At 50.1% G+C, this 8,123-nt stretch overlaps 1 long non-coding RNA gene across 1 annotated transcript; it reads right to left on the reverse strand.

Moving 5' to 3' along the window:
* Positions 1 to 449: 449 nt before the first annotated feature.
* LOC116537455 lies at positions 450 to 7,862 on the reverse strand. The gene is made up of 3 exons (XR_004263131.1): positions 7,849 to 7,862; positions 2,549 to 2,554; positions 450 to 727 (listed from the first exon to the last, which is right to left on the reverse strand). It is a non-coding gene; the product is annotated as an uncharacterized LOC116537455 (long non-coding RNA).
* Positions 7,863 to 8,123: the final 261 nt, after the last annotated feature.

The following is an 8,123-nucleotide window of genomic DNA, read 5'->3' on the forward strand; positions in this document are numbered from 1 at the left end:
CACATTAGGAGGCTGAGGCAGGCGGATTACCTGAGGTCAGAAGTTCAAGACCAGCCTGGCCAACATGGTGAAGCCCCATCTCTACTAAAATTAGCCGGGCATGAGGTGGAGTTTGCAGTGAGCTGAGATCGATCATGCCACTGCACTGCAGCCTGGGTGACAGAGCAAGACTCTGTCTTAAAAAAAAAAAATTTAAAGTCCGGGCGCGGTGGCTCACACCTGTAATCCCAGCACTTTGGGAGGCCAAGGCAGGTGGATCATGAGGTCAGGAGTTTGAGACCACACACTAGCTAACACTGTGAAACCCCGTCTCTATTAAAAAGACAAAAAAAATTAGCCAGGCACGGTGGCTCCTGCCTGTAGTCCCAGCTACGTGGGAGGATGAGGCAGGAGAATCACTTGAACCTGAGAGGTGGGGTTGCAGTGAGCCAAGATCATGCCACTGCACTTCAGCCTGGGCAATGGAGCAAGACTGTCTCAAAAGAAAAAAAAAAAAGATATACAAATGGTCAATAAGCAGATGCAAAGAAGCCCAACCTTATTAACCATCAGAGAAATGCAAATCAGAAGTATCATGAGATACCACCTCACACCTACTAACATGCCTGTAATCAAACAGACAGAAAATAGCAAGTGTTGGCAAGGATGTGGAGATATTGGAACCCTCAAATACTGCTGGTGGGAATGTAAAACGGTGCAGCTGCTGGAGAAAACAGGTTGGCATTTCCTGAAAACATTACCGCATGACTTAGCAGTGTTACTTCCAGTATATATCCAAGAGACTTGAAAACATGTCCACCTAATAATGTGGACGTGGGGGCCGGCTGTGGTGGCTCTGGTCTGTAACTCTACCGCTTTGGGAGGTCAAGACAGGAGGATCACTTGAGGCTAGGACCTCCAGATCAGCCTGGGCAACATAGTGAGACCCCATCTCCACAAAATATTTAAAATTAGATGGGCAAGGTGGCATGTGCCTGTAGTCCCAGCACATGGGAGGCTGAGGCAGGAGGATTGCTTGAGCCAGGATGTCGAGGCTGCAGTGTATCATGATTGTGCCACTGCACTCCAGCCTGGGTGACAGGGCGAGACCCTGTCTCAAAACAGAAATAAGTTTTGGAATGGATGGTGGTGATGATTGCACAATATGAATGTGCTTCACAAACTCTGAACTGTATATTTTTTAATGACTGGCTAGGTACAGTGGCTCAGGCCTGTAATTCCAGCACTTTGGGAGATCAAGGCAGGCAGATCACTTGAGGTCAGGAGTTCGAGACCAGCCTGACCAACATGTGAAACCCATCTCTACTAAAAATACAAAAATTAGTCAGGCATGGTGGCATTCACATATAATCCCATCTACTTGGGAGGCTAAGGCAGAATTGCTTGAACCTGGGAGGCAGAGATTGCAGTGAGCCGAGATCATGCCACTGCACTCCAGCCTGGGCAACAGAGCAAGACCTTGTCTCAAAAATAAAATAGAATAAAATAAAATAAAAATACAAAAATTAGGCATGGTGGCATATGCCTGTAATCCCAGCTACTTGGGAGGCTGAGGCAAAAGAATTGCTTGAATCCAGGAGGCAGAGGTTGCAGTGAGCCAAGATGGCACCACTGCACTCCAGCCCAGGCGACAGAGCAAAACTTTGCCTCAAAAAAAAAAAAAAAGGGCCAAGCGTGGTGGCTCATGCCTGTAATCCCAGCACTTTGGGAGGCCAAGGCAGGCAGATCACGAGGTCAGGAGATTGAGACCATTCTGGCCAACATGGTGAAACCCCGTCTCTACTAAACAATACAAAAAAATTAGCTGGGCATGGTGGCGCACGCCTGTAGTCCCAGCTACTCGGGAGGCTGAGGCTGGAGAATTGCTTGAACCCAGGAGGTGGAGATTGCAGTGAGCTGAGATTGCACCACTGCACTCCAGGCTGAGCAACAGTGCGAGACTCCACCTCCAAAAAAAAAAAAAAAAAAAGACTAAGATGGTTAAAAAAAAAAGTGGGTAGGAGCACGGAATATATACTCACATTTGTTTGGATGTTAAAAGAAAAACTACCCATGAGACCCCATCTCTATGAAAGAACAGAAAAATTAGCTGGGTATGGTGGTGCATGCCTATAGTCCCAGCTACGCGGGAGCCTGAGACAGGAGGATTCCCTGAGCCAAGGAGATCGAGGCTGCAGTGAGCTGTGGATGGTGCCACTGCACTCCAGCCTGGGAGACAGAGCAAGATCCGTCTCAAAAATAAATAAATAAATAAATAAATAAATCACTGGAAAGACACATAAGAAACTACTGTAGCAGTTACCTAGGAGGCAGGAGGCCTGGGTGAGGGGTGAGGATCAGCAGGAGGAAAGAAGCTTGCTGCATGTCCTTTAATACTTTCTCATTTTCTTGCTCTTTTCTTTTTTTTTTTTCTGAGACAGTTTTGCTGTCACCCAGGCTGGAGTGCAATGGCACCATCTCAGCTCACTGCAGCCTCTGCTCCTGGGTTCAAGCAATTCTCCCTGCTTCAGTCTCCCGAGTAGCTGGGATTACAGGTGTCCGCTACCACACCAGGCTAATTTTATATTTTTATTAGAGACGGAGCTTCCCCATGTTGGCCACGCTGGTCTCGAACTGCTGACCTCAGGTGATCCACTCACCTTGGCCTCCCAAAGTGCTGGGAGTACAGGCGTGAGCCACCACGCCCGGCCCAATACTTTTTCAATGTTGAATCCTGCCAGTGCTTTCCTAGTCCAAAACTGAAATCTACAACAAAATCAGCAGGAAGATTTAAAGAATGTAACTGTTTAAAATGAACGGTGGTGCCTGAGTGTGATCAAACCCCTGGGTCCAGCTATCAATTTGTAGGAAGCACAAACCATGCCAAACAGCATACTGAGGGACAGCCAGTGGAACCAGACTGTGGGAAGCCCTCCAGTTCCAGGCCCAAGCTCTGCCAAATACCAACTGCTTGACCAGGCGCACTGCCTCACACCTCTAATCCCAACACTTTGGGAGGCTGTGGCAGGTGAATCACCTGAGGTCACGGCGCAGTGCCTCACACCTCTAATCCCAGCACTTTGGGAGGCTGAGGCAGGTGAATCACCTGAGGTCACAGCGCAGTGGCTCACACCTCTAATCTCAGCACTTTGGGAGGCTGCGGCAGGTGAATTACCTGAGGTCACGGCGCACTGCCTCACACCTCTAATCCCAACACTTTGGGAGGCTACGGCAGGTGAATCACCTGAGGTCACGGCGCAGTGCCTCACACCTCTAATCCCAGCACTTTGGGAGGCTGAGGCAGGCAAATCACCACAGATCAAGAGTTTGAGACCAGCCTAGCAAACATGGTGAAACCCTATCTTTACTACAAATACAAAAATTAGGCTGGGCACAGTGGCTCATGCTTGTAATCCCAGCACTTTGGGAGGCTGAGGCAGGTGGATCGCTTGAGGTCAGGAGTTTGAGACCAGCCTGACCAACATAGTGAAACCCGTCTCTACTAAAAATACAAAAAATTAGCTGGCCATGGTGGTGGCCGCCTGTAATCCCAGCTACTCAGTAGTCTGAGGCAGGAGAATCGCTTGAATAAAGGAAGCAGAGGTTGCGGTAAGCCGAGATTGACCATTGCACTCCAGTCTGGGCAACAAGAGCAAGACTGTGTCTGAAAAAAAAAAAAAATTAGCCAGGTGTGGTGGCACCCACCTGTAATCCCAGCTACTCAGGAGGCTGAAGCAGGAGAATCAATTGGACCTGGGAGGTGGAGGTTGCAGTGAGCTGAGATCATGCCATTGCACTCCAGCCTGGGCGACAAGAGCAAAACTTCTCAAAAAATAATAATAATAAAGAACTTTCTTACAATCAAAATAAAAGATCATATCTTATCTACTGTTCTACAACTTGTCTTTGGGATCAATAGACTGGGAATAATTTTTTATTTTTTGTTGTTGTAGTAGATCTATGATAGATATGATTTTATTGATTTTGTTTTTGAGATGGTCATGCTCTTTCGCCCAGGCTGCAGTGCAGTGGCGCAGTCTCAGCTCACTGCAACCTCTGCCTCCCTGGTTCCAGCAATTCTCTTGCCTCAGCCTCCCGAGTAGCTGGGAGTACAGTTGTGCACAACCATACCCAACTAATTTTTATATTTTTAATCGAGATGGGATTCCACCATGTTGGCCAGGCTAGTCTGGAATTCCTGATGGATCACTCAAGTGATCCATCCACCTTGGCCTCCCAAAGCGGAATGATTGACTGATTGATTGAGACGGAGTCTCACTCTGTAGCCTAGGCTAGAGTGCAGTGGCTCAGTCATAGCTCACTGCAGCTTTGAACTCCTGGACTCAAATCCTCCCACCCCGCGCCACTGCACTCCAGCCTGGGTGACAGAACAAGACTGTGTCTCAAAAAAAAAAAATCTGGAAAAAGGGGGAGAGAGGGACGGAGGGGAACAAGGGTGGGAAAAATACCTACTGGGGACCATGTTCACTATTGGGGTGATGAGTTCACTGGAAGCCCAAACCCTAGATTATGCAGTACACCCATGTACAAAGCTGCACAGGTACCTCCTGAAATTTCTGTTGTTGTTGTTATGAGACAGAGTCTCACTCTGTCGCCCACTCTGGAGTGCAGTGGTGGGATCTCGGCTCACTGCAACCTCTGCCTCCCAGGTTCAAGTGATTCTCCTGCCTCAGCCTCCCAAATAGCTGGGATTATAGCCGCCCACCACCACACCCAACAAATTTTTCTATTTTTACTAGAGACAAGGTTTCACCACGTTGGCCAGGCTGGTCTTGAACTCCTGACCTCAGGTGATCTGCCCACCTCAGCCTCCCAAAGTACTGGGAGTATAGGCATGAGCTACTACACCTGGCTCTCCTGAATCCATTTTTTTTTTTTTTTTTTTGGGGTGGAGTTTCGCTCTTGTTACCCAGGCTGGAGTGCAATGGCGCGATCTCGGCTCACCGCAACCTCCGCCTCCTGGGTTCAGGCAATTCTCCTGCCTCAGCCTCCTGAGTAGCTGGGATTACAGGCACGTGCCACCATGCCCAGCTCATTTTTTGTAGTTTTAGTAGAGACGGGGTTTCACCGTGTTGACCAGGATGGTCTCGATCTCTTGACCTCGTGATCCACCCGCCTCGGCCTCCCAAAGTGCTGGGATTACAGGCTTGAGCCACCGCGCCCGGCTCCTGAATCCATTTTTAAAAAACAAATCTGGGAAAAGACACCAGAGAATTAAAAAAAGAAAAAAAAGGCCAGGCGCTGTGGCTCACACCCGTAATCCTAGCACTTTGGGAGGCTGAGGTGAGTGGATCACCTGAGGTCAGGAGTTCAAGACCAGCCTGGCCATCATGGTGAAACCCCATCTTAAAAAAAAAAAGAAAGAAAGAAAAAAAAAGAAGAGGTCACCAGAAACCCTTCCATCTGGAAGAAATGGTGTTAATTACCACACAGTGCCTTAAAGAAATGCAGATTTGGCCGGGCGCGGTGGCTCAAGCCTGTAATCCCAGCACTTTGGGAGGCCGAGGTGGGTGGATCACGAGGTCAAGAGATCGAGACCATCCTGGTCAACATGGTGAAACCCCGTCTCTACTAAAACTACAAAAAATCAGCTGGGCATGGTGGCGTGTGCCTGTAATCCCAGCTACTCAGGAGGCTGAGGCAGGAGAATTGCCTGAACCCAGGAGGCAGAGGTTGCGGTGAGCCGAGATCGCGCCATTGCACTCCAGCCTGGGTAACAAGAGCGAAACTCCGTCTCAAAAAAAAAAAAAAAAAAAAAAGAAATGCAGATTAAACCTCTTATAGTCCTGGAGGTCAGAAGTCCAGAGACTGGTCTCCCTGGGCTCAGGTCAAGTGCAGGCCAGCCGGGCTCCTCCTGGAGGTGCTGGAGGAAGATCCCCTTTCCTGGCCTTTGCCAGCTTCTAGAACCCGCCTGCACTCCTCGGCTGGCGGTCCGACGGTTCTTCTTCCAGCAACTGCCCATGTTTCTCCCCCACCAGCTCTCAGCTCTTCCTCTCCTCCCTCCGTTGAGCCACCAGGATAATCCCAGAGACTCCACATCCCAAGGTCAGCTGATCAGCAACTTCCATTCCTCTCTGTCATGGAACCCACAGTCATGGGATCTGGGGACCAGGGCATGGACATCTCTGGGGATCATTACTCTGCATCCACAGCCGGTCACAGCACCACCGTGCCACGACCCAGCCAAGGGCTATGCAGGAGGCAGGAGCCCGGAGCCTGGGACTCCAGGGAGTAACAAAGATTGCAGCTAAGACCCAGATCCTTAATCCCAGACGCAGCCAGCTGGAGGTCACCCCCATCTCTGTACACAAAAGCATACTCGGGGGCTTGTGGGGGATGACTGTTCAACAGAATTTATATCAATTTAAATTTACAAGCGCTGGCTCATGCCTGTCACCCCAGCATTTTGGGAGGCCAAGGCGGGTGGATCACCTGAGGTCAGGAGTTTGAGACCAGCCCGGCCATCATGGTAAAACCTTGTCTCGCTTAAAAATACAAAAAGTAGCTGGGCATGGTGGAGTGCGTCTGTAATCCCAGCTACTCGGGAGGCTGAGATAGGTGAATCACTTGAACCTGGGAGAGAGAGGTTGCGGTGAGCTGAGCTGAGATTTTGCCACTGTACTCCAGCCTGGGCAACAGAGCAAGACTACATATCACAAAAAAGAAAAAGGCTGGCATGGTAGTTCACTGTGATGCCCTTTCTAAAAATGGCCACAACATGACCTCCCACCCCAAGAGGTCTTCTGCAATGACAGCTCAACACGCATCCTAACATGTAGAGGGGTCTGTGCCCCATCCCTCGAATGTGGCAGCTTCTGGAACTGCCTTGGTCAACAGGGTGTGGAAGTGATGCTATGTGACGGCCAAAGCCAGGGCCTGTCCTGGTTTTCTGTACACATTTGCTCTTGGGACCCAGCTGCCATTCGGTGAGGAAGCTTAACTATCCTTGGTGGAGAGGCCACATGGAGAGGCCACTTAGACCACATGGAGAGACCATATGAAAAGGCCACGTGGATAGGTTACATAGAAGGGCCACAGAGAGCCCACATGGAGAGCCCACATGGAAAGGCCACATGGAGAGGACCCATGGAGAGGCCACATGAGGCCACATGGAGGTGTTCCAGCCACAGGCCCCCACTGAGGTTCAGGTCAACATCAGAATTGCCATCAGAAAAAAATTAATTAGTCCCTTTGTTTTGGTGTGTGAATGTGTGTGTGTGAATTTAGTGAGAGTGTGGTAGTGTGTGGGTGTGATTAGACATAGGAAAGTGTATGTGAGCAGTGGGGATTGTATGTGTGTCTGCATCTGTGTGGACATGTCTGAGTGACTGTGTATGAAGAATGTGTGTAAGAATGTGAGTTACGGCTGGACTCGGTGACTCACATCTGTAAAGACTTTAGTCCCCGGGCCGGGCGCGGTGGCTCACGCCTGTAATCCCAGCACTTTGGGAGGCCGAGGCGGGTGGATCACAAGGTCAAGAGATAGAGACCATCCTGGTCAACATGGTGAAACCCTGTCTCTACTAAAAATACAAAACATTAGCTGGGCATGGTGATGCATGCCTGTAGTCCCAGCTACTCAGGAGGCTGAGGCAGGAGAATTGCCTGAACCCAGGAGGCGGAGGTTGCGGTGAGCCGAGATCGCGCCATTGCACTCCAGCCTGGGTAACAAGAGCGAAACTCCGTCTCAAAAAAAAAAAAAAAAAATACTTTAGTCCCCAGCTGCTGAGTCACCGAGGCGGAGGCTCCAGACACTGTGTGACAGACAAGTCGTAGTGCTGCCCCCTGTGTAAATACCTGCCCCGGAGAAGCCATAAGCACTCACAGTGGCCGTTCTGCACCCTGAACTTGGAAGTGCCTTGTTATATACAAGACAGAATGTTTCTGGCTATTTCTCAGACTTGCACCTCCTCTCCCTGCTTGCCCATCGCTGTAATGACAGTCTCAAGTGCACCTCTGAAGGAAGGGCTGCTGGGCTTCCTTGCACCTGCACGCATTCCCATCCTCTCTCCCCTGCTGCGGCCGTTGGTGTCAGCAGCACAGAGGATCAGCTCCCACCCACTGCCCAAATCCCTAGCACTGGCTCCCCGGTTTTCCCCCAGCCAGACAGGAGATGTCATGGC

This window comes from Sapajus apella, unplaced genomic scaffold, assembly GCF_009761245.1.
Source record: "Sapajus apella isolate SASKATOON/1434 unplaced genomic scaffold, GSC_monkey_1.0 scaffold110, whole genome shotgun sequence".
NCBI lineage: Eukaryota > Metazoa > Chordata > Mammalia > Primates > Cebidae > Sapajus > Sapajus apella.